Raw genomic sequence first — 14,004 nt, forward strand, 5'->3', positions numbered from 1 at the left:
CATGGATTTCCTTTTAAATTACCACGCAAACAAAAGAAATAGTCACAAGAAGCATTGCTTGTTAAGATATTAACATTATTTCGTAAATCAACATAATTTCGGAATCACATTAGGACAATTATTTGTTAACGAAATAGGCACAATGACCACTTGAAAATGTCCAAATCAATGCTACATACCCATTCCTTGATTAACACTGGAGTTATCAGTAACAACCTTTTGAAAATCCTGCCTGAAAAGTGTTATCCATCAGAATACAATAATAATTGCTGCCGGGGGCTTAAGGGGACCCCAAGCCCTGTGCCTTTTTTATTTGGCCACCAGCCGCCACTGAATATTCTACAAGAATTTTGTATCACAGGATTGCCAGAAAGTATTGCTGAGATAATTAATTGTTGAATCTGGATTGGGATTAAAATGGATCATTTTACGTGGATAAAAACAAAGTATTTCTTATTCCCCACAGGTAGAAATTGAAGTGCCGTACAAAGAATAAATACTGCCAGAGGAGAATTTGAGGCTTTATTCAAGGTTTTGAATTTGTGATCTTTGTATGTATTAAGGCATAATTCATGGTCAATATTTTAAGCAACGGAATTCACTTAATGAGATCATAATAGCCCAGATGACATATAAATGAATACATTGTATCCCAAGTATAATTATTGATTGGCTGCTTTCACAAAATCTATCATTGCTTATTTAAAATGTAATGTATTTGGATTGCATGTCATTGCCAAGACACGACTGGGCTCTGTCAAGCAGACTATCCATTACATCTAAAATGTTGTTGTCTGCTTATCTTTTTTTCATTTTTCATTATATTTATAAGATTTAAAGTGCTACAGTTCTTTAAATAAGAATTATTGTTTCCTTTTTTGTTTCTGGCTCAACTCAAGTGGTGAACAATATTTAATTAACAGGAAGTAAGTTTAAGTTCATCCAAATCAGTTTCAATATTAATATTTATACTAGCCCAGTGACTAAACATATTAGGGAGGTGCAATTAACCCTCTCATTTAAGAAATAACAGAATAGGGACAGTTTAAGGCAATATTGCTAGGTTTGTGAAATATGGGTACCGATACCATGTAAAATCACTTACAGCAACGTTTCTCAAACGCGGCCATTGTGGAATTCTGTGCTGCCACAACAACCCCCCCATTAACTCTTCTCTTAATCAGCCTTAATCAGCGCCGCTGTCCAGCTTTCATTCAGCATAGTTCATGCTGCATTGCATTCTGATTCCTCACACTGCTATTGGCTAGCATTAACGTCAGTATAATCACTGCATGCTGATTGGCCGAGCTTTCATTCTGATCAAATTTCATATTGGCATGCGTCATAAATGGCGCTTTGTGTCAGTGCTCATTGTTTGATCAAAAAGAGAAGACTTTAGTAGTGTGACATGAAAACAGCGGTATAGAGTAATATTATTCTTTCGTGCGGAGAAACTATCTGAATATTCTAAGGAATGTTGTTGCACATGAATTTGAAGGCAAAAATCCACATCTGTGTCCTCCATAAATTACTTCGTTGATAGAGATTAGAAAACACAGATTTACCAACTTGCCAGAATTTTTGTACCAGTTTCTAAAATGGTAAGTGATGTGTTGCATTAACATAAAAAACAGGATCAGCAAAGTGCTCATATTTCATGTTTGACAAGTGAGTCAGAATCGGAGCTACACACTTTCCAAACACCAGCCCAAATTCCTATTTAATAAACAAAAAACCAAAACAGTGAGGTTTTTTTTTTTCTTCATACAACAGCACTTTTCCACATTTATTTTTTAAGAGTTTATTTTAGTGGTGGGCAAAGATATGAACATTATTTAGCAATAGTGTGCACGAATTTCGATATTGATAATATCGTAGCCTTCCAAAACACAGAAAAATATAATAACACAATTGCAATATCAAACATATTGTAGCATTCCGGGGTAAACAAAAGGGAGGCAGACGACCGCTGCAAGATCTCATTCAGGTTTTATCGAGAAGGTCGGCACACCACAACACAGCCCACAGCAGTGTGCAAGCTGCCCCTTTATACCCCCAAACCCTGTGAAAACATAGAATATTTAGACATAACAAGACACGTAATTGGACAACATTCACAAGCACACTGGGACCACAATTCGATCACGTTCCCCCCCTCCCCACAGGTGCACTCGTTCACATGCACAGGCACTCAGGACATTGACAAAACACAATGCTATTACTTTATGAAAATGTGTCACTTTGGGATGTCTGCTTGTACTGTTTCTACCTGAAATGTGGAATGTGAATGTGGAACAGTGCAAGATTGGCTGGTGAGACCTGTGGACTAAGGAACAAAGTAGGATCAGCTTCCTAATCAGGTCCACATAAGATGTTCTTCCTTCACCACAGAACTAGAATGTGTGTTGGTTGGAGAGAAACCTGCATGTCCTTTGTGTTCATCACTGGCTACTATGAAGTACCTTCTTACAAGATGTAAGGTGGCTCTGAGCCAGGGTCGCTTCACTTGGCGTCATGACCGGGTGCTGCAATGCTTGGCATTAGCACTGGAAAAACTAGTCTAAATCGACAAACCACTGAAGAGGTGCCCACCTGATGACCCCTGTGAAGTGCTCCACCCAGCCCATTCCAGACAGTTGCTGTGGCGAGGCATTAGGAAGGAACCACTTTGGTTGATCTCTTGAGCCAGCATCACCGCTGTTGTGTGGCTGATGCACCAGCACACATAGCAACAAGAAGGCTCATCCCTGGAGCTAGCATTACATTTCAGCCATCCACACTAGGCCAATAGGAAATCCACGTTACCTGGTGGAGGAAAAGCATTGAATTCTCATATGTTACAGCATAACATCTTGTTACGTCTTGCTTGGTCCCCACCATTACTATCTACTTTTTTTTTTTTTTTTAGCAGAAGCCGAGTGCAATATTAACATGATGTAAATAACAGCTACTCTCATGTAATGAAAATCAGTAGAAGGGACTAAGAATTGACCAATAAGTGGCCACACTCTGAGGTCACCCACTAATTATCTAATTAATTAGTGTTAATTATTCAATCTATGTGATCGATTCGTTGATTAATCACACCTGTTTGTTAGTGATATGAAACTGTACTGAAAGACAAATACAAGTAATTACTTTTAGTGACGTAATCTGACACTTTCTTTTAAGCAGTAACGTCTGTTTGCGTATCCTTCAACCAAATGCCTTGTCTAAAGGAAAAAGATTAAAAATAGTTCAAGAGTGTATATATTACCAGTTGCACTACAACCTAGAATACTGTATTTAACAGATCCATTTTTGGTGTACTGTAGGCATTCTTGTTTTAGACCAACAAAGGTAACTTACTGATTGCTATTTTATTTAAGTTACTGAAGAGAAATGTAATTTATTGAGTGATACTTTATTTTAGTTAGCTGAAGAAAGCCTACGCTGTAGCTATTAATTTTCTGATACCAATTGAAAGAAATAAAAGGAAAAATCAGCTTACTTACGACTAAGGTGATACAATAAACATGTATTTTGCCAAATTGGCTGTCTGTATGCAATGTTTTGTGAGAGTGGATTGTCATAATTAGCGGAGAAGGGCGGCATGGAATCGAACATAGCCAATTGTGGCTAGAAAGGGGTTAAATGTTTTTTGTACACATTGTTCTATTGTATGTGACAGACTACTATGTAAGTAAAAGTGATTAAAGCATGAAGGTCATTCAGTCTAAGCCAACAAATTCTTCCCTGTCAGCGTATTTTAACAATGTTCAAAGTGAAGTGCAGCAGGTCCATTTACAGTATACTTTCCAATTTCAAAGTCTTATAGATCACCAAATAGAAAAGCTTTCTAAGACTTTCTCCCTAACACTGCACAGATTGCTTTGAACAACAGCATTAGCAAGAGCAAGAGTATGAGTAATGAAACAAAAGTCTTCAAAAACCGTCATGTCTCCAATGCATCCATAGTTCTCCATAAACACATTATTTTAGGTCATACCAATTTTCTTTTTTTAAAATGTTTTGTGATTATAATTATTTAAGTTCTAGCATTATGGTGAAGTGCTTATCCAGTATTGGGATAGGTGGTTCAGTCCCATGTTAGTACTGACTCCACTGAGATCATAGTCTGAACTGAAGTGCTGTCTGAGGCAGGTTGACCTTGAGCACAGAAAAGCTGGAAAATCCTGGTAGAAAATATAATTTTGATAAAGACTGTTAATTTGCTGCTCGGTTCCTTAGAGAAATGATGGGCACCACTCACCATGCAAACCTTTTTAAATTCAGTCTACAAACAGCTGAGAACAGTGAAGAGCAAATAATCTAATCCCAGGGCTAAAAGGATATAGTATGAGGATAGATTGAGGAAACTAAATCTCTTTAGCCAAGGACAAGGAAGCATTATGGGAGAGCTGACTGACGTTTTTTAAATCCAAGTTAACCCTAATGGTCAATATTTTAACTATAGCACAGATTACAGACCTGGAAGACACTGTTGAAAATGTAGTCCTCACACTCAGGAGATACTTCGTGCACAGAGAATGTTGAGGGTATAAAATGGGTCACCTAGCCACATTATTGCAACAGAATTACTGAGCAAACAAAGTTCTGGCATCACTCATCTACTAGGAATCTGACAAGGGCTGAATGGCCCCCTCTTGATTGTAACTTTTCTTACGTTTTATAATTTCAAATAACGTTTATAAGTCTGTTGTAGTTATTTATTTTTGTCTACAAGGACAAGGCAGGAGCTTAAAAACATCTTGACACCTAAGTTATTTTGTATCATTGGAATCTGGAGGTGGGTTCACAAAACCCTTTAACACAATCATAATGAAGTAGGCTTCTAGGATCGCAGTTGTGTAAACACAATAAAAAAAGTACTTTGTTTTGATGACTGACAAGGGCCACCCTACTTTGCAGTACATGCTTGAAACACATGTCATTGGATAGGGGAGGGATTAAATTCTGCTTCCTGATAGTTTTTGTTTTCATGGCATTAGGAGCGGAGACAGTTTACAGCAACCCAGCAGAGATAAAAGCAGAAACAAAACATCACAGGAACTTATGTAAGAAATAATGTAGATAAAATAAGCTAAACATTTATTTAAAAGATAAAACTCAATCACAACAAGCAAATAAAGGGTACCTGAGGCCTAACACATCTTTTTTTTTTGCAAACGGATGCACTTCTGTTTCAAAACCTCAGCCTCATTCGCTCTTAAGCGGCTGCAATAGATCAGTGAGACAAGCCTGTCCAAACCGTTCAATATACGAGAAGGGAGAGTGTTACGCATAGGATTAATAATAACAATGACAGCGTTTTAATCATGTGTGTATTAGTGTATGAAACTGGATGTGAAAATATGTACAGTATTTGTGTATTTATTTATCATTAATATAAATAGCTGTAAGTCTACTTGCTTTACAATAATACCTCAATACCTGATTGTCTGAATTTGTAATCAATTGGTATACTTGTTAGCCCTTTCAAATACTGTAACTACTAGTGGTAAACTGCTGTTCTGTTGAGTATATGGGGAAACAGGGACTGCAGGATGGGTGGTATGGTTGAGAGAGCGGGGGGGGGGGGGGGGGGGGGGGGGGGTGGTAAATAATAGCGATCCCTTGCATTTAAATATAGCACTACACCACCGAAAGTCGGACTTGGCCTCGTCTGAAGAGTCTTGAAGATGTAACATACACATATGCATCCAATAATTATACTACCTCTTAACATACAGCACACAACGCATTTATTTTGTTCTTAAATTATAAGGCAGTCTTATGTGTGAAAACCAGCTGTGGAATGTACTTCCAATTACATTACATTATATCTATCTAATGCACAGGACCTTTCATCTCAGCCTCTCCTGTCCTATCCCATCCTTGCAATGGAAGTCGTCCCCACCGTCATGACCATCCTCTGTTTGATTTCTCACAGTCCTGCTGTCTCTGAGCAGACTGATGAGTTTGGGATCACTCTATGCCAGCCCTCTCCTGTCCATTAGCAGATGATCTAAAACACTGGAATTCCCCTCAGATGTCCATTTTAACCAAGTCCACTGAACACATATAGGTTTATATTTCAAGTCACTACATACAGACATTGGTGTCATGCATGCATGAACTTACAAGTGTGGTGTTGCATTGTTGTTGAAGATTGTGTTAAGTACCAAGTTCCTTAGCCTCGCTATTAAAATATATATTTTCACCAGCTATTCAATGACAGTGAAAGCCTGGATGGAATTCCCCTTGTTTCAAATATGGGCATTGTTCCTATATGACTATTAATTATAAATGGAACCCTCATTACAGAGCAGGCAATCAATATAAATGATTTGAACATTGTGAACAGAAATATGAAAAAAGAGAACATGTGGATATTAATGAAGTGTTGGAGAGTCAAATAATTAAATTACAGGGAAGAAATGAGTTATGTAAAATACAGAGCAAGACCACATTCAACAGAACCAAGGTTCAAAAAGTCAAATAATGGGATTATGAGTACATGTAATCCCAACAATGGTTTGGTCCACATCCACAAAACATAACTCAGTAACTTTGAACGGGAACTTACTGTACCTGATCTTATTTCTTCATTTCTTCTTCAATACCCTACCCTCCAATGTCATGCCTTAATACACTGTCTTATACAGCTTAAACAGAAATATTTGATGTGTTTGAGTTCACTGACATGAAAAAATGTTTCCTTAGCAATGTGCTTCTCTCACAGGTTAGAGACTTAGAAGCATGTTTCCAGACTTTTTTCTATATGATGAAGAAAAACTTGTGCCATTAGTCATTTTGGACAAGATAGAATGGCAGTGTTTAACACCTTCATTCAAAACTGATCTCTGCAGAAGGTGAGTGTAAAACATATTTACACGTCACAAAGTTTGCCCTTCCACTTTACAGCATTTGCAAGTAGTATAGCAGTAAAGTTACAGTTTTTAGTAAGTAATGAGACAAACAAGATTTTGTAAAAAAATTATTATGTATTATCCCAATTGTATTGAAAGCTTTCATCTGATTTTGCAAACTATCATAATAAGTTTGATCTGTTCATTTAGTATATTGTAACGTTTTCATGTTTAGGAAGTAGTACTCAGGGAGACGGTGTTGGATTCTCAAAATGTTAGTTTTATTTGAAACTATAGAGAATTCCTGTCAGGGGCTGGAATTCACAGCACCAAAATAATAATGTTTTAGTGTTGGCACTTTCACTGCATATTCTCTCCGGTCACAGCTCACACGCTCGCTCAGTCACACCTAAAGTTTCTCATTCAAGTTCAGCACTGGAATGTCTCCAGTCCCCAGGCTCATGCACCCCATTATATAACCTCCCATTGTTTCCCACCACTGTCTGGCTCATGAACCAGTCACATCCATGCTCTTCAACCCCCAAAAACAGCAACACACATTCTCCCCACTCATTCACTCATTCCCCCTGCCCATGCCAAGTAACGGCATGACCCATTCCCTTCACAGTACATGTAACATAAAGACGAGACAAACTGAACAGACAACAAGTCCTACAATAAAGTTATTGTCCGGGTCTTTACAATATATATATATATATTTTTAATTTGAAAGTAAAAATATATGAAAGCACGGCGACCTTTATGTATAAAAATATTTGTTTCATACAGTATTAAATGGCAGTGTCTATATCTGATAGTGTAAAGGAAATAAATAAATATCAAGATAGATAAATAAAGAAAGAAATGTCTGTGTATTGATTTGTGTTTTCATTTCTTTCAATATTTATTAATGTATTTATTTATTTATTTATTTATTTATTTATTTATGTTTTACTTTTACCAAATATCTAGGCTATCCTTCAGCATAGTTAAAATCTTTAAAAACATCCCCAAAAAATGTTAAAAAAATAACAAAGTCCCAAGAATTCTCACCTAGCTGACTTCATCTTTTAAAATACTGCTTGTTTTCTCAACTAATCGTGTAGCACTGACAGTATAACACAACACGCTGGCAAACTGAAGGTTATAGTTTCATCAAGTCTCACAGACGCTAGACCTCTTTAATATTTATATAAATAAAGATATTTTTTACTGCAAATGTTCCATTTTAAAACAGAAATCAATATTTTAATATAAAGGATATAGACGTCACAATAAGTGTGTTCCCTAGTAATATTTCCAGTTGACCAAACAAGTTAATTGTCATTAAAGATGTCCTGTCCCTAGTATATTTCCATATTGATATAACAAGTTAATTGTCATTAAACTCAGATGTCCTGTAATATAATATATGTGTGGATAAAAGTGCCTGGGGTCTCCAAAAATCTGCAAAAAACGTGAAAAAGTAGAAGGACATTTTTACCTTACTTTGGCGACTTATTTCTTTTACTGTATGACAGGTATTGACATTTTCTCCACAAATTGACAGGGAAATGGTGAATTTGGCTGACTTACTTTTGCTGTGCCAATACCCTGAAAACTCGTAAACTGTCCTTGCTGTATAGAGAGTCTCTGGCAGTTCTCGCTGATTACCTGGTGCAAGGAACTACCATTCCTCTTAATTAAAACAGATATACAGCAAGAAACGCGTGAGAATGTGGCTGGAGCCTTAATTGAATGATTAACAGTTAATTAGGCTTCCCAAACAAATGATTTTCTCCTCCTGATACACCATGTGGCTGGAGCCCAATTAACCATTAATCATTCAATTAAGGCTCCAGCAAATTCTCAAATGTTTTATGTCAACCTTATATTCCCAACCCCACACATTCACATACACTGTTTACATGTGGGCCTTTTGCCTTGCCACAGTGTTATTTACAGCAGTGGTTCTCAATCCTGGTCCTCTGAGACCTCTGTGTCTTCTGGTTTTCATTCCAACTGAGCTCTCAATTACATAAATAAACCCTTAATTGAACTACTAATTACGTTAATAAGGCCTTTTTAATTGTTTTCTGTTCTTATACAGTTGGAGATTTCATCTTAACTATAAAATGTTGTAAGTAACTTGAAATCTGTAACATTTTAGGAACTAAGAACAATTAAAAAGTCCTAATTAGGCTACTTGTTAGTTCAATTAAGGGTTTTGTTAAGTAAGTAAAATCTCAATTGGAATGAAAACCAGAAGACACTAGTTCCCGAGGACCAGGATTGAGAACCACTGATTTACAGGAATACAGTATCTTTCATGTAATTCCAAAACGGCTGTGAAAAACGTATTCAAAATGTGTTAATAACGTATTTGTGCGTCAGTGTTTATGAATTGTTAATGAATTGATTGGTATGATAGCAGCAGCCTTGCAGCCTTGGCTTTATAGTTTTTTAAAGAAACAGAATGCTATTAAGTTGCAACCACACTATAGAGAAGGCTAACCCAAGCTGCAATCTAAGCACAGGATGTACACATGAAAGCTAAGTAAAAGTTAGTTTAGATACATGAAGGAACGCCAGTGGAGTATTAAGTGGTGTTAAAAAGTTATTTTTGTATGTAACGTCTAAAACACAAGGATCAACCCAAAAATAACCAGATTAGGTCTCAATGAAGTACATTTTGACTGTTGCCTTTGGGAATTGACTATGAAAGGAGGTAAAGGGCAAGTTATAAGCATGCCTAAAGAAGAGACTGTGCTAGTTCACAAGAGCACAGGGCCAGGACAGTGCCCCATTTGGGCATATGTCTATGTTAAAAAATATATATTCTTCCTCTCACTGTGGCCGCTTCGACTACTGGAGAGCCAATCCCTGATGCATTTCCTTCAACAGGAATACTAAGAGAAAATCATCACTTAATTATTGAATGATATAACTCATAGCTTATTTATGCTCTGTTTGTTAGAGTCTTCATTTAATTGAACCTGATTCAGTCAGGACAATATTGCATTAAGTAAACACCTTTATTATAACACAAAATCTTTCCGATTTCCAAAAACACTGAACCCAAACAATGACTGAAGTTAAAGTTGGAGCACCCCAGTGCCACCGGCTAAAAAACAAACAACAAAATAAGAAATCTATCTACATGTTCATCCTGGTGAACAAAAATATTTGGCAGAGAAGCATTGTATACTCCCCCCAAAAGAGATTCAGAGAATCCCTAGTTGCTAAATATTGGTGCATTGTGTTCATCCCGGTGAACAAAAAACAAGTTGTCAAAATTTAAAAAAAAAAAAAAAAAAAATATATATATATATATATATATATATATATATACACACACACACACACACACACACACACACACACACACACACACATACAGTGCCCATATAAAGCCTACACCCCCTTTCAAAATGTTCACCTTTTGTTGCCTTTTAGCCTGGAATTAAAATGCATTAAAATAGTTTTTTGTTTTTTTTTCATTTATCTACACATCCTACCCCACAACTTCCAAGTGAAAAAAAATAGTCTTGAAATTTGTCGAAAATTTATTAAAAATAAAAATGGAAATAGCTTGGTTGGATAAGTGTCCACCCCCCTTGTAATAGCAATCCTAAATTAGCACAGGTTTAATCAATTGCCTTCAAACTCACATACCAAGTTAGGTGCCCTCCACCTGTGTTAAATTGTATGATTCACATGATTTCAGAATAAATTCAGCAGTTCCTGTAGGTTCCCTCTGCTGTCCAGTGCATTTCAAAGCAAAGACTCAACCATGAGCACCTATGCGCTTTTAAAAGAACTCCAGGACAAAGTTCTTGAAAGGCACAGAACAGGGGATGGGTATAAAAAAATATCAAAGGCCTTGAATATCCCTCGGAGCATGGTCAAGACAATTATTTAGAAGTTGGAGGTGTATGGCACCACCAAGACCCTGCCTAGATCAGGCCGTCCCACCAAACTGGATGACCAAGCAAGAAGGAGACTGAGCAGTGAGGCTACCAAGAGGCCAATGGCAACTTTGCAAGAGCTATAGGCTTTTATGGCCAAGACTGGTCAAAGAGTGCGTGTGACAACAATATCCCAAGCACTCCACAAATCTGGCCTGAATGGTAGGATAGCAAGAAGGAAGCCATTACTCAAGAAAGCCCACCTTGAATCCCGTTTGAAGTGTGCAAAAAAACACTGAGGAGATTCTATAACCATGTGGCAACAAGTTTTGTGGTCTGATGAAACTAAAATGGAACTTTTTGGCCTAAATGCAAAAAATGTTTGGCGCAAACTCAACACAGCGCATCACTGAAGAACACCATCCCTAGCATGGTTGTGGCAGCATCATGTTATGGGGATGTTTCTCATCGGCAGGGACTGGGGCACTTGTCAGGATAGAAGGGAAAATGAATGGTGGGAAGGAAGTTCACCTTTCAGGATGACAATGACTCAAAGCACACAGCCAAAGCCACACTGGAGTGGCTAAGGAACAAAAAGGTAAATGTACTTGAGTGGCCCAGTCAAAGCCTCGACCTAAATCCAATCGAAAATGTGTGGCATTACTTGAAGATTGCTTCCCATTAATGCTCCACAAGGAACTTGACAGCTTGAACAGTTTTGTAAAGAAGAATGGTCAAATATTGTCAAATGTATGTGTGCAAAGTTGGTAGACACCTATCCCAACAGACTCACAGCTGTAATTGCTGCCAAAGCTGCTTCCACCAAGTATTAACTCTGGGAGGTGGAGATTATGATCTTTCAGTTTTGTATTTTTAATATATAATTTATTTATCAATAAAACCTTGTTTCCCCCTAACAGTGTGGAATATGGTGTGTAGATAATATAAAAAAAAACATTTAAATGTATTCTTTCTATTCCTTAAGGATATTATCTTTATCTGTATTGCTCATCCTTTTTAGACATTTTTTTGGGTCTTCCAGTCCTGGGTTTGTCAACTACAGATGATGCTTCTCTGTACTTGTTGATTGTGCTTCAGATACCATAACTTTGAACATCAAGTGATGCGAGCTATTTCACTCAGTATTTTTCCTTCTTTATGCAAGTCAAGGTTATTAAAATAGTAGAAATCACTAGAAGAGGTTTTGAGTAAATTGTTGATGTTCATAATCAGTTGAATTATATAATAGGATTTTCTTCATGTAACCTGACCAAGTATTATTGAGTATGGAATCTGAAACCTGAATCACGGCTGTTCAATTTCAATAAGAAGCCCGGGGTACATGCATTGATACATCAGGTTATTTTTCACAACCAGCGTAGAAAGAATAGGGAAAATATTTTTTTAAATATTTTTAGAATAGTGCATGTAGATAACCTAGTAGAATATGAACAGTATATTTTGCCGTAGTTGTTATTTGCCATTAAGGTCAATGGGACAAATTACAGTATATTGAGAAACATGGAAAATGGAAGATGTTTATAAAGTAGCTACCACACTGCTGGGCTTGCAGACAAGTCACAAAGTGCATATAAAAAGTTAACTTTGTGTCAAGAAAATACATGCAAGATTAGACAACAAAATAACCGTTTACAAGATGATGCTAAAAATCTTACAGTGGGAATACAAAATAATCTCTCTGACACAGCACTTAATCCTGACATCCAATTACAATTTAGAAAAGAAAATGAATGAGAAAAAGCAACTGTTGAGGAAAGGTGGTGCAAACTATGCACTGCTGATAATAAAGAAAAAGTGTATCACTGTGACAGAATGGCATGTGTGGTGACGTCAGGCCAGAAGCAGGAACCAAAACAGATACTGCAGGTAGGGTGCAAATAAAAGGTTTAAACAAAATGATTACGAACGCTAAAACACTCAAGATTGTTCTAAGTCAGGCTGGGCAATTGCCTTCACTGATCCTTAGATTTGCTTATATTTACATTTCTTTTTTTCCGCTCTCGTTCGCGCCTCTGAACACTCCACCAAGTGCTGAAAGCTGCAGGCTTTTTATAGAGGCGACCATCTCCTGATTAACAACAATTAATCAATTGTCCCAAAGTCCTGGAAGAGGGGAAGCAAGGTGTCCATGGGGGAGGCGGTGCTTCTCCCAACCCAATACTAGTCATGGCCAGGCTGACCGTGCACCGGTTGGCTCCTCCGAGCAGCTGCTTGTGGGGTGGTCTCCTGACCTCCCCCCTTCGTAGCCGGCAGCTCCCTCTTCCGGGGCTCCAGCCACAGTATCTCCAGCAGCAAACGTGCTAACCTCCTCCCCCTTCAAAACCAGCGGCTCCCTAGCTGACAGTGGAAAGGCTGACAGCTTACCAAATGGAAGCAGAGCCATTAATGACTTCCGGGCTGGCTCCTCCTGTCCCAGCACATCCCCAGAGCTGGTGGCGACCCCTGGCGAAGCAGCTGACCCTTTCTCTGATGACCCCAGGCAAAGCAGAGCCAGCAACCCCAAGTGAAGCAGAGCCAGCGACCCCAGGCAACGGCAGCAGCAGACCCTCGGGTGGCGACGACAGCAGCGGACCCTTGGGAGACGACGGCTCCAGCGGACCCTCAGGAGGGGAGCCCCTGGCCATAGAGGTGGCTGCGGGACCTCCACTTCTCCTTCGCACCCTGTAGTTGGTGGCTCCACCGGCAAGGCGGAGCAGCAGGCAACCCCTGGCGATGCGGAGCAGCAGGAAACCCCTGGCAATGCGGAGCAGCAGGTAGCCCCTGGCGATGCGGAGCAGCAGGAAACCCCTGGCGATGCGGAGCAGCAGGAAACCCCAGGAGATGCGGAGCAGCAGGAAACCCCAGGAGATGCGGAGCAGCAGGTAGCCCCTGGCGAACGGGAGCAGCAGGCAGCCCCAGGCGATGTGGAGCAGGCATCCTTGAGCGAAGCGAGGCAAGCATCCTTGGTAAATGCGAAGCAGGCATCCCTGGGTGAAGCAAGGCAGGCATCCTTGGGCGAAGCGAGGCAGGCATTCCCAGGAGGTGACGTGAAGGCATCTCTCGCTCACTTGCAGGGGACTGGTGCGACTCTCCCTCTTGCTCTGGAGACAACGTTGGGACAAAACCAGTAGGCATTCTTCCTCTGCTGGTGGAGATGGGGACAGCAGGCATTCTTCCTCTGCTGGCGGAGATGGGGACAGCTCACGGCCCCTCCATCTGGGTGCTGGATGCACAGACTCCTCCCACTCAGGTGCTAGTTCTTCCTC

This window comes from Polyodon spathula, chromosome 1 (genome assembly GCF_017654505.1).
Source record: "Polyodon spathula isolate WHYD16114869_AA chromosome 1, ASM1765450v1, whole genome shotgun sequence".
NCBI lineage: Eukaryota > Metazoa > Chordata > Actinopteri > Acipenseriformes > Polyodontidae > Polyodon > Polyodon spathula.